The sequence below is a fragment of the Diprion similis genome, chromosome 11 (assembly GCF_021155765.1).
Source record: "Diprion similis isolate iyDipSimi1 chromosome 11, iyDipSimi1.1, whole genome shotgun sequence".
NCBI lineage: Eukaryota > Metazoa > Arthropoda > Insecta > Hymenoptera > Diprionidae > Diprion > Diprion similis.
The window spans coordinates 105,457-124,941 of record NC_060115.1 but is presented as its reverse complement, the minus strand read 5'-3'; positions in this window follow the sequence as shown (position 1 = coordinate 124,941).

Below are 19,485 nucleotides of genomic sequence, written 5' to 3'. Positions count from 1 at the left end.
ATTAGCCAAGAAACAGTCATACAAATGAATCCGACGACTAGAAATTTTTAGCTCCAAAAATCGCAAAAAAAGTAAGGCTAACCCCTTTGGATTTTTGTCGAAAATTTCAACGACTTTGGAAAGTGCTGCAATCAATTCTTTAGGACACTATTCCGACGTAATTTCGCGAGAGAAAACGATTAATCGCAGGCCCAATGCGCTACGGGCAACGGATCAAAAGTTACAGCCAAAAAACTGCAGATTTTTGTCATCATTTCTCTGCTGTCGGTCCCACGCTTTTTTCAATGTAATTCTTGAGTTCCTGGGGTCCCAATCAGCCTAAAAACAGTCATACAAATCAATTCGACGACCAGAAATTTTCGTCTCCAAAAATCGCAAAAAAAGTAAGGCTAACCCCTTTGGATCTTTGTCGAAAATTTTAACGACTTTGAAAAGTGCTGCAATTAATTCTTCAGGGCACTATTTCGACGTAATTTTGCGAGAGGAAACGATTAATCGCAGGCTCAATGCGCTGCGGGCATCGGATCAAAAGTTACAGCCAGAAAACTGCAGATTTTCGTCGTCATTTCTCTGCTGTCGGCCCTACGCTTTCTTTGATGTAATTTTTGAGTTCCTGGGGTCCCAATTAGCCAAGAAACAGTCATACAAATGAATTCGACGACTAGAAATTTTTGGCTCCAAAAATCGCGAAAAGAGTAAGGCTAACCCCTTTGGACTTTTGTCGAAAATTTCATCGACTTTGAAAAGTGCTGCAATTAATTCTTCGGGGCACTATGCCGACGTAATTTTGCGAGAGGAAACGATTAATCGCAGGCTCAATGCGCTGCGGGCATCGGATCAAAAGTTACAGCCAAAAAACTGCAGATTTTCGTCGTCATTTCTCTGCTGTCGGTCCTACGCTTTCTTTGATGTAATTTTTGAGTTCCTGGGGTCCCAATTAGCCAAGAAACAGTCATACAAATGAATTCGACGACTAGAAAATTTTGGCTCCAAAAATCGCGAAAAAAGTAAGGCTAACCCCTTTGGATTTTTGTCGAAAATTTTAACGACTTTGGAAAGTGCTGCAATCAATTCTTCAGGGCACTATTCCGACGTAATTTCGCGAGAGAAAACGATTAATCGCAGGCCCAATGCGCTACGGGCAACGGATTAAAAGTTACAGCCAAAAAACTGCAGATTTTTGTCATCATTTCTCTGCTGTCGGTCCCACGCTTTTTTCAATGTAATTTTTGAGTTCCTGGGGTCCCAATCAGCCCAAAAACAGTCATACAAATCAATTCGACGACCAGAAATTTTCGTCCTCAAAAATCGCAAAAAAAGTGAGGCTAACCCCTTTGGACTTTTGTCGAAAATCTCAACGACTTTGAAAAGTGCTGCAATTAATTCTTCAGGGCACTATTTCGACGTAATTTCGCGAGAGAAAACGATTAATCGCAGGCTCAATGCGCTGCGGGCAACGGATCAAAAGTTACAGCCAAAAAACTGCAGATTTTTGTCATCATTTCTCTGCTGTCGGTCCTACGCTTTTTTCAATGTAATTTTTGAGTTCCTGGGGTCCCAATCGGCCTAGAAACAGTCATACAAATCAATTCGACGACCAGAAATTTTCCTCTCCAAAAATCGCAAATAAAGTAAGGCCAACCCCTTTGGACTTTTGTCGAAAATTTCAACGACTTTGAAAAGTGCTGCAATTAATTCTTCGGGGCACTATTTCGACGTAATTTTGCGAGAGAAAACGAATAATCGCAGGCTCAATGCGCTGCGGGCAACGGATCAAAAGTAACAGCCAAAAAACTGCAGATTTTCGTCGTCATTTCTCTGCTGTCGGTCCTACGCTTTCTTGAATGTAATTTTTGAGTTCCTAGGGTCCCAATTGACCTAGTAACAGTCATACGAATGAATTCGACGACTAGAAATTTTCAGCTCCAAAAATCGCAAAAAAAGTAAGGCTAACCCCTTTGGATTTTTGTCGAAAATTTCGACGACTTTGAAAAGTGCTGCAATTAATTCTTCAGGGCACTATTTCGACGTAATTTCGCGAGAGAAAACGATTAATCGCAGGCTCAATGCGCTGCGGGCAACGGATCAAAAGTTACAGCCAAAAAACTGCAGATTTTTGTCATCATTTCTCTGCTGTCGGTCCTACGCTTTTTTCAATGTAATTTTTGAGTTCCTGGGGTCCCAATCGGCCTAGAAACAGTCATACAAATCAATTCGACGACCAGAAATTTTCCTCTCCAAAAATCGCAAATAAAGTAAGGCCAACCCCTTTGGACTTTTGTCGAAAATTTCAACGACTTTGAAAAGTGCTGCAATTAATTCTTCGGGGCACTATTTCGACGTAATTTTGCGAGAGAAAACGAATAATCGCAGGCTCAATGCGCTGCGGGCAAAGGATCAAAAGTTACAGCCAAAAAACTGCAGATTTCCGTCGTCATTCCTCTGCTGTCGGTCCTACGCTTTCTTTGATGTAATTTTTGAGTTCCTGGGGTCCCAATTAGCCAAGAAACAGTCATACAAATGAATCCGACGACTAGAAATTTTTAGCTCCAAAAATCGCAAAAAAAGTAAGGCTAACCCCTTTGGATTTTTGTCGAAAATTTCAACGACTTTGGAAAGTGCTGCAATCAATTCTTTAGGACACTATTCCGACGTAATTTCGCGAGAGAAAACGATTAATCGCAGGCCCAATGCGCTACGGGCAACGGATCAAAAGTTACAGCCAAAAAACTGCAGATTTTTGTCATCATTTCTCTGCTGTCGGTCCCACGCTTTTTTCAATGTAATTCTTGAGTTCCTGGGGTCCCAATCAGCCTAAAAACAGTCATACAAATCAATTCGACGACCAGAAATTTTCGTCTCCAAAAATCGCAAAAAAAGTAAGGCTAACCCCTTTGGATCTTTGTCGAAAATTTTAACGACTTTGAAAAGTGCTGCAATTAATTCTTCAGGGCACTATTTCGACGTAATTTTGCGAGAGGAAACGATTAATCGCAGGCTCAATGCGCTGCGGGCATCGGATCAAAAGTTACAGCCAGAAAACTGCAGATTTTCGTCGTCATTTCTCTGCTGTCGGCCCTACGCTTTCTTTGATGTAATTTTTGAGTTCCTGGGGTCCCAATTAGCCAAGAAACAGTCATACAAATGAATTCGACGACTAGAAATTTTTGGCTCCAAAAATCGCGAAAAGAGTAAGGCTAACCCCTTTGGACTTTTGTCGAAAATTTCATCGACTTTGAAAAGTGCTGCAATTAATTCTTCGGGGCACTATGCCGACGTAATTTTGCGAGAGGAAACGATTAATCGCAGGCTCAATGCGCTGCGGGCATCGGATCAAAAGTTACAGCCAAAAAACTGCAGATTTTCGTCGTCATTTCTCTGCTGTCGGTCCTACGCTTTCTTTGATGTAATTTTTGAGTTCCTGGGGTCCCAATTAGCCAAGAAACAGTCATACAAATGAATTCGACGACTAGAAAATTTTGGCTCCAAAAATCGCGAAAAAAGTAAGGCTAACCCCTTTGGATTTTTGTCGAAAATTTTAACGACTTTGGAAAGTGCTGCAATCAATTCTTCAGGGCACTATTCCGACGTAATTTCGCGAGAGAAAACGATTAATCGCAGGCCCAATGCGCTACGGGCAACGGATTAAAAGTTACAGCCAAAAAACTGCAGATTTTTGTCATCATTTCTCTGCTGTCGGTCCCACGCTTTTTTCAATGTAATTTTTGAGTTCCTGGGGTCCCAATCAGCCCAAAAACAGTCATACAAATCAATTCGACGACCAGAAATTTTCGTCCTCAAAAATCGCAAAAAAAGTGAGGCTAACCCCTTTGGACTTTTGTCGAAAATCTCAACGACTTTGAAAAGTGCTGCAATTAATTCTTCAGGGCACTATTTCGACGTAATTTCGCGAGAGAAAACGATTAATCGCAGGCTCAATGCGCTGCGGGCAACGGATCAAAAGTTACAGCCAAAAAACTGCAGATTTTTGTCATCATTTCTCTGCTGTCGGTCCTACGCTTTTTTCAATGTAATTTTTGAGTTCCTGGGGTCCCAATCGGCCTAGAAACAGTCATACAAATCAATTCGACGACCAGAAATTTTCCTCTCCAAAAATCGCAAATAAAGTAAGGCCAACCCCTTTGGACTTTTGTCGAAAATTTCAACGACTTTGAAAAGTGCTGCAATTAATTCTTCGGGGCACTATTTCGACGTAATTTTGCGAGAGAAAACGAATAATCGCAGGCTCAATGCGCTGCGGGCAACGGATCAAAAGTAACAGCCAAAAAACTGCAGATTTTCGTCGTCATTTCTCTGCTGTCGGTCCTACGCTTTCTTGAATGTAATTTTTGAGTTCCTAGGGTCCCAATTGACCTAGTAACAGTCATACGAATGAATTCGACGACTAGAAATTTTCAGCTCCAAAAATCGCAAAAAAAGTAAGGCTAACCCCTTTGGATTTTTGTCGAAAATTTCGACGACTTCAAAAAGTGCTGCAATTAATTCTTCAGGGCACTATTCCGACGTAATTTTGCGAGAGAAAACGATTAATCGCACGCTCAATGCGCTGCGGGCAACGGATCAAAAGTTGCAGCCAAAAAACTGCAGATTTTTGTCGTCATTTCTCTGCTGTCGGTCCTACGCTTTCTTCAATGTAATTTTTGAGTTTCTGGGGTCCCAATCAGCCTAGAAACAGTCATACAAATCAATTCGACGACCAGAAATTTTCGTCTCAAAAAATCGCAAAAAAAGTAAGGCTAACCCCTTTGGACATTTGTCGAAAATTTCATCGACTTTGAAAAGTGCTGCAATTAATTCTTTGGGGCACTATTCCGACGTAATTTTTCGAGAGAAAACGATTAATCGCAGGCCCAATGCGCTGCCGGCAACGGATCAAAAGTTACAGCCAAAAAACTGCAGATTTTTGTTGTCATATCTCTGCTGTCGGTCCTACGCTTTCTTTGATGTAATTTTTGAGTTCCTGGGGTCCCAATTAGCCAAGAAACAGTCATACAAATGAATTCGACGACTAGAAATTTTTGGCTCCAAAAATCGCAAAAAAAGTAAGGCTAACCCCTTTGGATTTTTGTCGAAAATTTTAACGACTTTGGAAAGTGCTGCAATCGATTCTTTAGGGCACTTTTCCGACGTAATTTCGCGAGAGAAAACGATTCATCGCAGGCCCAATGCGCTACGGGCAACGGATCAAAAGTTACAGCCAAAAAACTGCAGATTTTTGTCATCATTTCTCTGCTGTCGGTCCCACGCTTTTTTCAATGTAATTTTTGAGTTCCTGGGGTCCCAATCAGCCTAGAAACAGTCATACAAATCAATTCGACGACCAGAAATTTTCGTCTCCAAAAATCGCTAAAAAAGTAAGGCTAACCCCTTTGGATTTTTGTCGAAAATTTCGGAGACTTTGAAAAGTGCTGCAATTAATTCTTTGGGGCACTATTCCGACGTAATTTTTCGAGAGAAAACGATTAGTCGCAGGCCCAATGCGCTGCGGGCAACGGATCTAAAGTTACAGCCAAGAAACTGCAGATTTTTGTCGTCATTTCTCTGCTGTCGGTCCCACGCTGTCTTTAATGTAATTTTTGAGTTCCTGGGGTCCCAATTAGCCAAGAAACAGTCATACAAATGAATTCGACGACTAGAAATTTTTGGCTCCAAAAATCGCAAAAAAAGTAAGGCTAACCCCTTTGGATTTTTGTCGAAAATTTCGACGACTCCGAAAAGTGCTGCAATTAATTCTTCAGGGAACTATTCCGACGTAATTTTGCGAGAGAAAACGATTAATCGCAGGCTCAATGCGCTGCGGGCAACGGATCAAAAGTTACAGCCAAAAAACTGCAGATTTTCGTCGTCATTTCTCTGCTGTCGGTCCTACGCTTTCTTTAATGTAATTTTTGAGTTCCTAGGGTCCCAATTGACCTAGTAACAGTCATACGAATGAATTCGACGACTAGAAATTTTCAGCTCCAAAAATCGCAAAAAAAGTAAGGCTAACCCCTTTGGATTTTTGTCGAAAATTTCGACGACTTCGAAAAGTGCTGCAATTAATTCTTCAGGGCACTATTCCGACGTAATTTTGCGAGAGAAAACGATTAATCGCACGCTCAATGCGCTGCGGGCAACGGATCAAAAGTTGCAGCCAAAAAACTGCAGATTTTTGTCGTCATTTCTCTGCTGTCGGTCCTACGCTTTCTTCAATGTAATTTTTGAGTTTCTGGGGTCCCAATCAGCCTAGAAACAGTCATACAAATCAATTCGACGACCAGAAATTTTCGTCTCTAAAAATCGCAAAAAAAGTAAGGCTAACCCCTTTGGACATTCGTCGAAAATTTCATCGACTTTGAAAAGTGCTGCAATTAATTCTTCGGGGCACTATTCCGACGTAATTTTGCGAGAGGAAACGATTAATCGCAGGCCCAATGCGCTACGGGCAACGGATCAAAAGTTACAGCCAAAAAACTGCAGATTTTTGTCATCATTTCTCTGCTGTCGGTCCCACGCTTTTTTCAATGTAATTTTTGAGTTCCTGGGGTCCCAATCAGCCCAAAAACAGTCATACAAATCAATTCGACGACAAGAAATTTTCGTCCTCAAAAATCGCAAAAAAAGTAAGGCTAACCCCTTTGGACTTTTGTCGAAAATCTCAACGACTTTGAAAAGTGCTGCAATTAATTCTTCAGGGCACTATTTCGACGTAATTTCGCGAGAGAAAACGATTAATCGCAGGCTCAATGCGCTGCGGGCATCGGATCAAAAGTTACAGCCAAAAAACTGCAGATTTTTGTCATCATTTCTCTGCTGTCGGTCCTACGCTTTTTTCAATGTGATTTTTGAGTTCCTGGGGTCCCAATCGGCCTAGAAACAGTCATACAAATCAATTCGACGACCAGAAATTTTCCTCTCCAAAAATCGCAAATAAAGTAAGGCCAACCTCTTTGGACTTTTGTCGAAAATTTCAACGACTTTGAAAAGTGCTGCAATTAATTCTTCGGGGCACTATTTCGACGTAATTTTGCGAGAGAAAACGAATAATCGCAGGCTCAATGCGCTGCGGGCAACGGATCAAAAGTAACAGCCAAAAAACTGCAGATTTTCGTCGTCATTTCTCTGCTGTCGGTCCTACGCTTTCTTGAATGTAATTTTTGAGTTCCTAGGGTCCCAATTGACCTAGTAACAGTCATACGAATGAATTCGACGACTAGAAATTTTCAGCTCCAAAAATCGCAAAAAAAGTAAGGCTAACCCCTTTGGATTTTTGTCGAAAATTTCGACGACTTCGAAAAGTGCTGCAATTAATTCTTCAGGGCACTATTCCGACGTAATTTTGCGAGAGAAAACGATTAATCGCACGCTCAATGCGCTGCGGGCAACGGATCAAAAGTTGCAGCCAAAAAACTGCAGATTTTTGTCGTCATTTCTCTGCTGTCGGTCCCACGCTTTCTTCAATGTAATTTTTGAGTTTCTGGGGTCCCAATCAGCCTAGAAACAGTCATACAAATCAATTCGACGACCAGAAATTTTCGTCTCTAAAAATCGCAAAAAAAGTAAAGCTAACCCCTTTGGACATTCGTCGAGAATTTCATCGACTTTGAAAAGTGCTGCAATTAATTCTTCGGGGCACTATTCCGACGTAATTTTGCGAGAGGAAACGATTAATCGCAGGCCCAATGCGCTACGGGCAACGGATCAAAAGTTACAGCCAAAAAACTGCAGATTTTTGTCATCATTTCTCTGCTGTCGGTCCCACGCTTTTTTCAATGTAATTTTTGAGTTCCTGGGGTCCCAATCAGCCCAAAAACAGTCATACAAATCAATTCGACGACCAGAAATTTTCGTCCTCAAAAATCGCAAAAAAAGTAAGGCTAACCCCTTTGGACTTTTGTCGAAAATCTCAACGACTTTGAAAAGTGCTGCAATTAATTCTTCAGGGCACTATTTCGACGTAATTTCGCGAGAGAAAACGATTAATCGCAGGCTCAATGCGCTGCGGGCAACGGATCAAAAGTTACAGCCAAAAAACTGCAGATTTTTGTCATCATTTCTCTGCTGTCGGTCCTACGCTTTTTTCAATGTAATTTTTGAGTTCCTGGGGTCCCAATCGGCCTAGAAACAGTCATACAAATCAATTCGACGACCAGAAATTTTCCTCTCCAAAAATCGCAAATAAAGTAAGGCCAACCCCTTTGGACTTTTGTCGAAAATTTCAACGACTTTGAAAAGTGCTGCAATTAATTCTTCGGGGCACTATTTCGACGTAATTTTGCGAGAGAAAACGAATAATCGCAGGCTCAATGCGCTGCGGGCAAAGGATCAAAAGTTACAGCCAAAAAACTGCAGATTTCCGTCGTCATTCCTCTGCTGTCGGTCCTACGCTTTCTTTAATGTAATTTTTGAGTTCCTGGGGTCCCAATTAGCCAAGAAACAGTCATACAAATGAATCCGACGACTAGAAATTTTTAGCTCCAAAAATCGCAAAAAAAGTAAGGCTAACCCCTTTGGATTTTTGTCGAAAATTTCAACGACTTTGGAAAGTGCTGCAATCAATTCTTTAGGACACTATTCCGACGTAATTTCGCGAGAGAAAACGATTAATCGCAGGCCCAATGCGCTACGGGCAACGGATCAAAAGTTACAGCCAAAAAACTGCAGATTTTTGTCATCATTTCTCTGCTGTCGGTCCCACGCTTTTTTCAATGTAATTCTTGAGTTCCTGGGGTCCCAATCAGCCTAAAAACAGTCATACAAATCAATTCGACGACCAGAAATTTTCGTCTCCAAAAATCGCAAAAAAAGTAAGGCTAACCCCTTTGGATCTTTGTCGAAAATTTTAACGACTTTGAAAAGGGCTGCAATTAATTCTTCAGGGCACTATTTCGAGGTAATTTTGCGAGAGGAAACGATTAATCGCAGGCTCAATGCGCTGCGGGCATCGGATCAAAAGTTACAGCCAGAAAACTGCAGATTTTCGTCGTCATTTCTCTGCTGTCGGCCCTACGCTTTCTTTGATGTAATTTTTGAGTTCCTGGGGTCCCAATTAGCCAAGAAACAGTCATACAAATGAATTCGACGACTAGAAATTTTTGGCTCCAAAAATCGCGAAAAGAGTAAGGCTAACCCCTTTGGACTTTTGTCGAAAATTTCATCGACTTTGAAAAGTGCTGCAATTAATTCTTCGGGGCACTATGCCGACGTAATTTTGCGAGAGGAAACGATTAATCGCAGGCTCAATGCGCTGCGGGCATCGGATCAAAAGTTACAGCCAAAAAACTGCAGATTTTCGTCGTCATTTCTCTGCTGTCGGTCCTACGCTTTCTTTGATGTAATTTTTGAGTTCCTGGGGTCCCAATTAGCCAAGAAACAGTCATACAAATGAATTCGACGACTAGAAAATTTTGGCTCCAAAAATCGCGAAAAAAGTAAGGCTAACCCCTTTGGATTTTTGTCGAAAATTTTAACGACTTTGGAAAGTGCTGCAATCAATTCTTCAGGGCACTATTCCGACGTAATTTCGCGAGAGAAAACGATTAATCGCAGGCCCAATGCGCTACGGGCAACGGATTAAAAGTTACAGCCAAAAAACTGCAGATTTTTGTCATCATTTCTCTGCTGTCGGTCCCACGCTTTTTTCAATGTAATTTTTGAGTTCCTGGGGTCCCAATCAGCCCAAAAACAGTCATACAAATCAATTCGACGACCAGAAATTTTCGTCCTCAAAAATCGCAAAAAAAGTGAGGCTAACCCCTTTGGACTTTTGTCGAAAATCTCAACGACTTTGAAAAGTGCTGCAATTAATTCTTCAGGGCACTATTTCGACGTAATTTCGCGAGAGAAAACGATTAATCGCAGGCTCAATGCGCTGCGGGCAACGGATCAAAAGTTACAGCCAAAAAACTGCAGATTTTTGTCATCATTTCTCTGCTGTCGGTCCTACGCTTTTTTCAATGTAATTTTTGAGTTCCTGGGGTCCCAATCGGCCTAGAAACAGTCATACAAATCAATTCGACGACCAGAAATTTTCCTCTCCAAAAATCGCAAATAAAGTAAGGCCAACCCCTTTGGACTTTTGTCGAAAATTTCAACGACTTTGAAAAGTGCTGCAATTAATTCTTCGGGGCACTATTTCGACGTAATTTTGCGAGAGAAAACGAATAATCGCAGGCTCAATGCGCTGCGGGCAACGGATCAAAAGTAACAGCCAAAAAACTGCAGATTTTCGTCGTCATTTCTCTGCTGTCGGTCCTACGCTTTCTTGAATGTAATTTTTGAGTTCCTAGGGTCCCAATTGACCTAGTAACAGTCATACGAATGAATTCGACGACTAGAAATTTTCAGCTCCAAAAATCGCAAAAAAAGTAAGGCTAACCCCTTTGGATTTTTGTCGAAAATTTCGACGACTTCAAAAAGTGCTGCAATTAATTCTTCAGGGCACTATTCCGACGTAATTTTGCGAGAGAAAACGATTAATCGCACGCTCAATGCGCTGCGGGCAACGGATCAAAAGTTGCAGCCAAAAAACTGCAGATTTTTGTCGTCATTTCTCTGCTGTCGGTCCTACGCTTTCTTCAATGTAATTTTTGAGTTTCTGGGGTCCCAATCAGCCTAGAAACAGTCATACAAATCAATTCGACGACCAGAAATTTTCGTCTCAAAAAATCGCAAAAAAAGTAAGGCTAACCCCTTTGGACATTTGTCGAAAATTTCATCGACTTTGAAAAGTGCTGCAATTAATTCTTTGGGGCACTATTCCGACGTAATTTTTCGAGAGAAAACGATTAATCGCAGGCCCAATGCGCTGCCGGCAACGGATCAAAAGTTACAGCCAAAAAACTGCAGATTTTTGTTGTCATATCTCTGCTGTCGGTCCTACGCTTTCTTTGATGTAATTTTTGAGTTCCTGGGGTCCCAATTAGCCAAGAAACAGTCATACAAATGAATTCGACGACTAGAAATTTTTGGCTCCAAAAATCGCGAAAAGAGTAAGGCTAACCCCTTTGGACTTTTGTCGAAAATTTCATCGACTTTGAAAAGTGCTGCAATTAATTCTTCGGGGCACTATGCCGACGTAATTTTGCGAGAGGAAACGATTAATCGCAGGCTCAATGCGCTGCGGGCATCGGATCAAAAGTTACAGCCAAAAAACTGCAGATTTTCGTCGTCATTTCTCTGCTGTCGGTCCTACGCTTTCTTTGATGTAATTTTTGAGTTCCTGGGGTCCCAATTAGCCAAGAAACAGTCATACAAATGAATTCGACGACTAGAAAATTTTGGCTCCAAAAATCGCGAAAAAAGTAAGGCTAACCCCTTTGGATTTTTGTCGAAAATTTTAACGACTTTGGAAAGTGCTGCAATCAATTATTCAGGGCACTATTCCGACGTAATTTCGCGAGAGAAAACGATTAATCGCAGGCCCAATGCGCTACGGGCAACGGATTAAAAGTTACAGCCAAAAAACTGCAGATTTTTGTCATCATTTCTCTGCTGTCGGTCCCACGCTTTTTTCAATGTAATTTTTGAGTTCCTGGGGTCCCAATCAGCCCAAAAACAGTCATACAAATCAATTCGACGACCAGAAATTTTCGTCCTCAAAAATCGCAAAAAAAGTAAGGCTAACCCCTCCGGACTTTTGTCGAAAATCTCAACGACTTTGAAAAGTGCTGCAATTAATTCTTCAGGGCACTATTTCGACGTAATTTCGCGAGAGAAAACGATTAATCGCAGGCTCAATGCGCTGCGGGCAACGGATCAAAAGTTACAGCCAAAAAACTGCAGATTTTTGTCATCATTTCTCTGCTGTCGGTCCTACGCTTTTTTCAATGTAATTTTTGAGTTCCTGGGGTCCCAATCGGCCTAGAAACAGTCATACAAATGAATTCGACGACTAGAAATTTTCGGCTCCAAAAATCGCAAAAAAAGTAAGGCTAACCCCTTTGGATTTTTGTCGAAAATTTCGACGACTTCGAAAAGTGCTGCAATTAATTCTTCAGGGCACTATTCCGACGTAATTTTGCGAGAGAAAACGATTAATCGCAGGCTCAATGCGCTGCAGGCAACGGATCAAAAGTTACAGCCAAAAAACTGCAGATTTTCGTCGTCATTTCTCTGCTGTCGGTCCTACGCTTTCTTGAATGTAATTTTTGAGTTCCTAGGGTCCCATTTGACCTAGTAACAGTCATACGAATGAATTCGACGACTAGAAATTTTCAGCTCCAAAAATCGCAAAAAAAGTAAGGCTAACCCCTTTGGATTTTTGTCGAAAATTTCGACGACTTCAAAAAGTGCTGCAATTAATTCTTCAGGGCACTATTCCGACGTAATTTTGCGAGAGAAAACGAATAATCGCACGCTCAATGCGCTGCGGGCAACGGATCAAAAGTTGCAGCCAAAAAACTGCAGATTTTTGTCGTCATTTCTCTGCTGTCGGTCCTACGCTTTCTTCAATGTAATTTTTGAGTTTCTGGGGTCCCAATCAGCCTAGAAACAGTCATACAATTCAATTCGACGACCAGAAATTTTCGTCTCAAAAAATCGCAAAAAAAGTAAGGCTAACCCCTTTAGACATTTGTCGAAAATTTCATCGACTTTGAAAAGTGCTGCAATTAATTCTTCGGGGCACTATTCCGACGTAATTTTGCGAGAGGAAACGATTAATCGCAGGCTCAATGCGCTGCGGGCATCGGATCAAAAGTTACAGCCAAAAAACTGCAGATTTTCGTCGTCATTTCTCTGCTGTCGGCCCTACGCTTTCTTTGATGTAATTTTTGAGTTCCTGGGGTCCCAATTAGCCAAGAAACAGTCATACAAATGAATTCGACGACTAGAAATTTTTGGCTCCAAAAATCGCGAAAAAAGTAAGGCTAACCCCTTTGGACTTTTGTCGAAAATTTCATCGACTTTGAAAAATGCTGCAATTAATTCTTCGGGGCACTATTCCGACGTAATTTTGCGAGAGGAAACGATTAATCGCAGGCTCAATGCGCTGCGGGCATCGAATCAAAAGTTACAGCCAAAGAACTGCAGATTTTCGTCGTCATTTCTCTGCTGTCGGTCCTACGCTTTCTTTGATGTAATTTTTGAGTTCCTGGGGTCCCAATCGGCCTAGAAACAGTCATACAAATCAATTCGACGACCAGAAATTTTCCTCTCCAAAAATCGCAAATAAAGTAAGGCCAACCCCTTTGGACTTTTGTCGAAAATTTCAACGACTTTGAAAAGTGCTGCAATTAATTCTTCGGGGCACTATTTCGACGTAATTTTGCGAGAGAAAACGAATAATCGCAGGCTCAATGCGCTGCGGGCAACGGATCAAAAGTAACAGCCAAAAAACTGCAGATTTTCGTCGTCATTTCTCTGCTGTCGGTCCTACGCTTTCTTGAATGTAATTTTTGAGTTCCTAGGGTCCCAATTGACCTAGTAACAGTCATACGAATGAATTCGACGACTAGAAATTTTCAGCTCCAAAAATCGCAAAAAAAGTAAGGCTAACCCCTTTGGATTTTTGTCGAAAATTTCGACGACTTCAAAAAGTGCTGCAATTAATTCTTCAGGGCACTATTCCGACGTAATTTTGCGAGAGAAAACGATTAATCGCACGCTCAATGCGCTGCGGGCAACGGATCAAAAGTTGCAGCCAAAAAACTGCAGATTTTTGTCGTCATTTCTCTGCTGTCGGTCCTACGCTTTCTTCAATGTAATTTTTGAGTTTCTGGGGTCCCAATCAGCCTAGAAACAGTCATACAAATCAATTCGACGACCAGAAATTTTCGTCTCAAAAAATCGCAAAAAAAGTAAGGCTAACCCCTTTGGACATTTGTCGAAAATTTCATCGACTTTGAAAAGTGCTGCAATTAATTCTTTGGGGCACTATTCCGACGTAATTTTTCGAGAGAAAACGATTAATCGCAGGCCCAATGCGCTGCCGGCAACGGATCAAAAGTTACAGCCAAAAAACTGCAGATTTTTGTTGTCATATCTCTGCTGTCGGTCCTACGCTTTCTTTGATGTAATTTTTGAGTTCCTGGGGTCCCAATTAGCCAAGAAACAGTCATACAAATGAATTCGACGACTAGAAATTTTTGGCTCCAAAAATCGCAAAAAAAGTAAGGCTAACCCCTTTGGATTTTTGTCGAAAATTTTAACGACTTTGGAAAGTGCTGCAATCGATTCTTTAGGGCACTTTTCCGACGTAATTTCGCGAGAGAAAACGATTCATCGCAGGCCCAATGCGCTACGGGCAACGGATCAAAAGTTACAGCCAAAAAACTGCAGATTTTTGTCATCATTTCTCTGCTGTCGGTCCCACGCTTTTTTCAATGTAATTTTTGAGTTCCTGGGGTCCCAATCAGCCTAGAAACAGTCATACAAATCAATTCGACGACCAGAAATTTTCGTCTCCAAAAATCGCTAAAAAAGTAAGGCTAACCCCTTTGGATTTTTGTCGAAAATTTCGGAGACTTTGAAAAGTGCTGCAATTAATTCTTTGGGGCACTATTCCGACGTAATTTTTCGAGAGAAAACGATTAGTCGCAGGCCCAATGCGCTGCGGGCAACGGATCTAAAGTTACAGCCAAGAAACTGCAGATTTTTGTCGTCATTTCTCTGCTGTCGGTCCCACGCTGTCTTTAATGTAATTTTTGAGTTCCTGGGGTCCCAATTAGCCAAGAAACAGTCATACAAATGAATTCGACGACTAGAAATTTTTGGCTCCAAAAATCGCAAAAAAAGTAAGGCTAACCCCTTTGGATTTTTGTCGAAAATTTCGACGACTCCGAAAAGTGCTGCAATTAATTCTTCAGGGAACTATTCCGACGTAATTTTGCGAGAGAAAACGATTAATCGCAGGCTCAATGCGCTGCGGGCAACGGATCAAAAGTTACAGCCAAAAAACTGCAGATTTTCGTCGTCATTTCTCTGCTGTCGGTCCTACGCTTTCTTTAATGTAATTTTTGAGTTCCTAGGGTCCCAATTGACCTAGTAACAGTCATACGAATGAATTCGACGACTAGAAATTTTCAGCTCCAAAAATCGCAAAAAAAGTAAGGCTAACCCCTTTGGATTTTTGTCGAAAATTTCGACGACTTCGAAAAGTGCTGCAATTAATTCTTCAGGGCACTATTCCGACGTAATTTTGCGAGAGAAAACGATTAATCGCACGCTCAATGCGCTGCGGGCAACGGATCAAAAGTTGCAGCCAAAAAACTGCAGATTTTTGTCGTCATTTCTCTGCTGTCGGTCCTACGCTTTCTTCAATGTAATTTTTGAGTTTCTGGGGTCCCAATCAGCCTAGAAACAGTCATACAAATCAATTCGACGACCAGAAATTTTCGTCTCTAAAAATCGCAAAAAAAGTAAGGCTAACCCCTTTGGACATTCGTCGAAAATTTCATCGACTTTGAAAAGTGCTGCAATTAATTCTTCGGGGCACTATTCCGACGTAATTTTGCGAGAGGAAACGATTAATCGCAGGCCCAATGCGCTACGGGCAACGGATCAAAAGTTACAGCCAAAAAACTGCAGATTTTTGTCATCATTTCTCTGCTGTCGGTCCCACGCTTTTTTCAATGTAATTTTTGAGTTCCTGGGGTCCCAATCAGCCCAAAAACAGTCATACAAATCAATTCGACGACAAGAAATTTTCGTCCTCAAAAATCGCAAAAAAAGTAAGGCTAACCCCTTTGGACTTTTGTCGAAAATCTCAACGACTTTGAAAAGTGCTGCAATTAATTCTTCAGGGCACTATTTCGACGTAATTTCGCGAGAGAAAACGATTAATCGCAGGCTCAATGCGCTGCGGGCATCGGATCAAAAGTTACAGCCAAAAAACTGCAGATTTTTGTCATCATTTCTCTGCTGTCGGTCCTACGCTTTTTTCAATGTAATTTTTGAGTTCCTGGGGTCCCAATCGGCCTAGAAACAGTCATACAAATCAATTCGACGACCAGAAATTTTCCTCTCCAAAAATCGCAAATAAAGTAAGGCCAACCCCTTTGGACTTTTGTCGAATATTTCAACGACTTTGAAAAGTGCTGCAATTAATTCTTCGGGGCACTATTTCGACGTAATTTTGCGAGAGAAAACGAATAATCGCAGGCTCAATGCGCTGCGGGCAACGGATCAAAAGTAACAGCCAAAAAACTGCAGATTTTCGTCGTCATTTCTCTGCTGTCGGTCCTACGCTTTCTTGAATGTAATTTTTGAGTTCCTAGGGTCCCAATTGACCTAGTAACAGTCATACGAATGAATTCGACGACTAGAAATTTTCAGCTCCAAAAATCGCAAAAAAAGTAAGGCTAACCCCTTTGGATTTTTGTCGAAAATTTCGACGACTTCGAAAAGTGCTGCAATTAATTCTTCAGGGCACTATTCCGACGTAATTTTGCGAGAGAAAACGATTAATCGCACGCTCAATGCGCTGCGGGCAACGGATCAAAAGTTGCAGCCAAAAAACTGCAGATTTTTGTCGTCATTTCTCTGCTGTCGGTCCTACGCTTTCTTCAATGTAATTTTTGAGTTTCTGGGGTCCCAATCAGCCTAGAAACAGTCATACAAATCAATTCGACGACCAGAAATTTTCGTCTCTAAAAATCGCAAAAAAAGTAAAGCTAACCCCTTTGGACATTCGTCGAAAATTTCATCGACTTTGAAAAGTGCTGCAATTAATTCTTCGGGGCACTATTCCGACGTAATTTTGCGAGAGGAAACGATTAATCGCAGGCCCAATGCGCTACGGGCAACGGATCAAAAGTTACAGCCAAAAAACTGCAGATTTTTGTCATCATTTCTCTGCTGTCGGTCCCACGCTTTTTTCAATGTAATTTTTGAGTTCCTGGGGTCCCAATCAGCCCAAAAACAGTCATACAAATCAATTCGACGACCAGAAATTTTCGTCCTCAAAAATCGCAAAAAAAGTAAGGCTAACCCCTTTGGACTTTTGTCGAAAATCTCAACGACTTTGAAAAGTGCTGCAATTAATTCTTCAGGGCACTATTTCGACGTAATTTCGCGAGAGAAAACGATTAATCGCAGGCTCAATGCGCTGCGGGCATCGAATCAAAAGTTACAGCCAAAGAACTGCAGATTTTCGTCGTCATTTCTCTGCTGTCGGTCCTACGCTTTCTTTGATGTAATTTTTGAGTTCCTGGGGTCCCAATTAGCCAAGAAACAGTCATACAAATGAATTCGACGACTAGAAATTTTTGGCTCCAAAAATCGCAAAAAAAGTAAGGCTAACCCCTTTGGATTTTTGTCGAAAATTTTAACGACTTTGGAAAGTGCTGCAATCGATTCTTTAGGGCACTTTTCCGACGTAATTTCGCGAGAGAAAACGATTCATCGCAGGCCCAATGCGCTACGGGCAACGGATCAAAAGTTACAGCCAAAAAACTGCAGATTTTTGTCATCATTTCTCTGCTGTCGGTCCCACGCTTTTTTCAATGTAATTTTTGAGTTCCTGGGGTCCCAATCAGCCTAGAAACAGTCATACAAATCAATTCGACGACCAGAAATTTTCGTCTCCAAAAATCGCTAAAAAAGTAAGGCTAACCCCTTTGGATTTTTGTCGAAAATTTCGGAGACTTTGAAAAGTGCTGCAATTAATTCTTTGGGGCACTATTCCGACGTAATTTTTCGAGAGAAAACGATTAGTCGCAGGCCCAATGCGCTGCGGGCAACGGATCAAAAGTTACAGCCAAAAAACTGCAGATTTTTGTTGTCATATCTCTGCTGTCGGTCCTACGCTTTCTTCGATGTAATTTTTGAGTTTCTGGGGTCCCAATTAGCCTAGTAACAGTCATACAAATGAATTCGACGACTAGAAATTTTCGGCTCCAAAAATCGCAAAAAAAGTAAGGCTAACCCCTTTGGATTTTTGTCGAAAATTTCGACGACTTCGAAAAGTGCTGCAATTAATTCTTCAGGGCACTATTCCGACGTAATTTTGCGAGAGAAAACGATTAATCGCAGGCTCAATGCGCTGCAGGCAACGGATCAAAAGTTACAGCCAAAAAACTGCAGATTTTCGTCGTCATTTCTCTGCTGTCGGTCCTACGCTTTCTTGAATGTAATTTTTGAGTTCCTAGGGTCCCATTTGACCTAGTAACAGTCATACGAATGAATTCGACGACTAGAAATTTTCAGCTCCAAAAATCGCAAAAAAAGTAAGGCTAACCCCTTTGGATTTTTGTCGAAAATTTCGACGACTTCAAAAAGTGCTGCAATTAATTCTTCAGGGCACTATTCCGACGTAATTTTGCGAGAGAAAACGAATAATCGCACGCTCAATGCGCTGCGGGCAACGGATCAAAAGTTGCAGCCAAAAAACTGCAGATTTTTGTCGTCATTTCTCTGCTGTCGGTCCTACGCTTTCTTCAATGTAATTTTTGAGTTTCTGGGGTCCCAATCAGCCTAGAAACAGTCATACAATTCAATTCGACGACCAGAAATTTTCGTCTCAAAAAATCGCAAAAAAAGTAAGGCTAACCCCTTTAGACATTTGTCGAAAATTTCATCGACTTTGAAAAGTGCTGCAATTAATTCTTCGGGGCACTATTCCGACGTAATTTTGCGAGAGGAAACGATTAATCGCAGGCTCAATGCGCTGCGGGCATCGGATCAAAAGTTACAGCCAAAAAACTGCAGATTTTCGTCGTCATTTCTCTGCTGTCGGCCCTACGCTTTCTTTGATGTAATTTTTGAGTTCCTGGGGTCCCAATTAGCCAAGAAACAGTCATACAAATGAATTCGACGACTAGAAATTTTTGGCTCCAAAAATCGCGAAAAAAGTAAGGCTAACCCCTTTGGACTTTTGTCGAAAATTTCATCGACTTTGAAAAGTGCTGCAATTAATTCTTCGGGGCACTATTCCGACGTAATTTTGCGAGAGGAAACGATTAATCGCAGGCTCAATGCGCTGCGGGCATCGAATCAAAAGTTACAGCCAAAGAACTGCAGATTTTCGTCGTCATTTCTCTGCTGTCGGTCCTACGCTTTCTTTGATGTAATTTTTGAGTTCCTGGGGTCCCAATTAGCCAAGAAACAGTCATACAAATGAATTCGACGACTAGAAATTTTTGGCTCCAAAAATCGCAAAAAAAGTAAGGCTAACCCCTTTGGATTTTTGTCGAAAATTTTAACGACTTTGGAAAGTGCTGCAATCGATTCTTTAGGGCACTTTTCCGACGTAATTTCGCGAGAGAAAACGATTCATCGCAGGCCCAATGCGCTACGGGCAACGGATCAAAAGTTACAGCCAAAAAACTGCAGATTTTTGTCATCATTTCTCTGCTGTCGGTCCCACGCTTTTTTCAATGTAATTTTTGAGTTCCTGGGGTCCCAATCAGCCTAGAAACAGTCATACAAATCAATTCGACGACCAGAAATTTTCGTCTCCAAAAATCGCTAAAAAAGTAAGGCTAACCCCTTTGGATTTTTGTCGAAAATTTCGGAGACTTTGAAAAGTGCTGCAATTAATTCTTT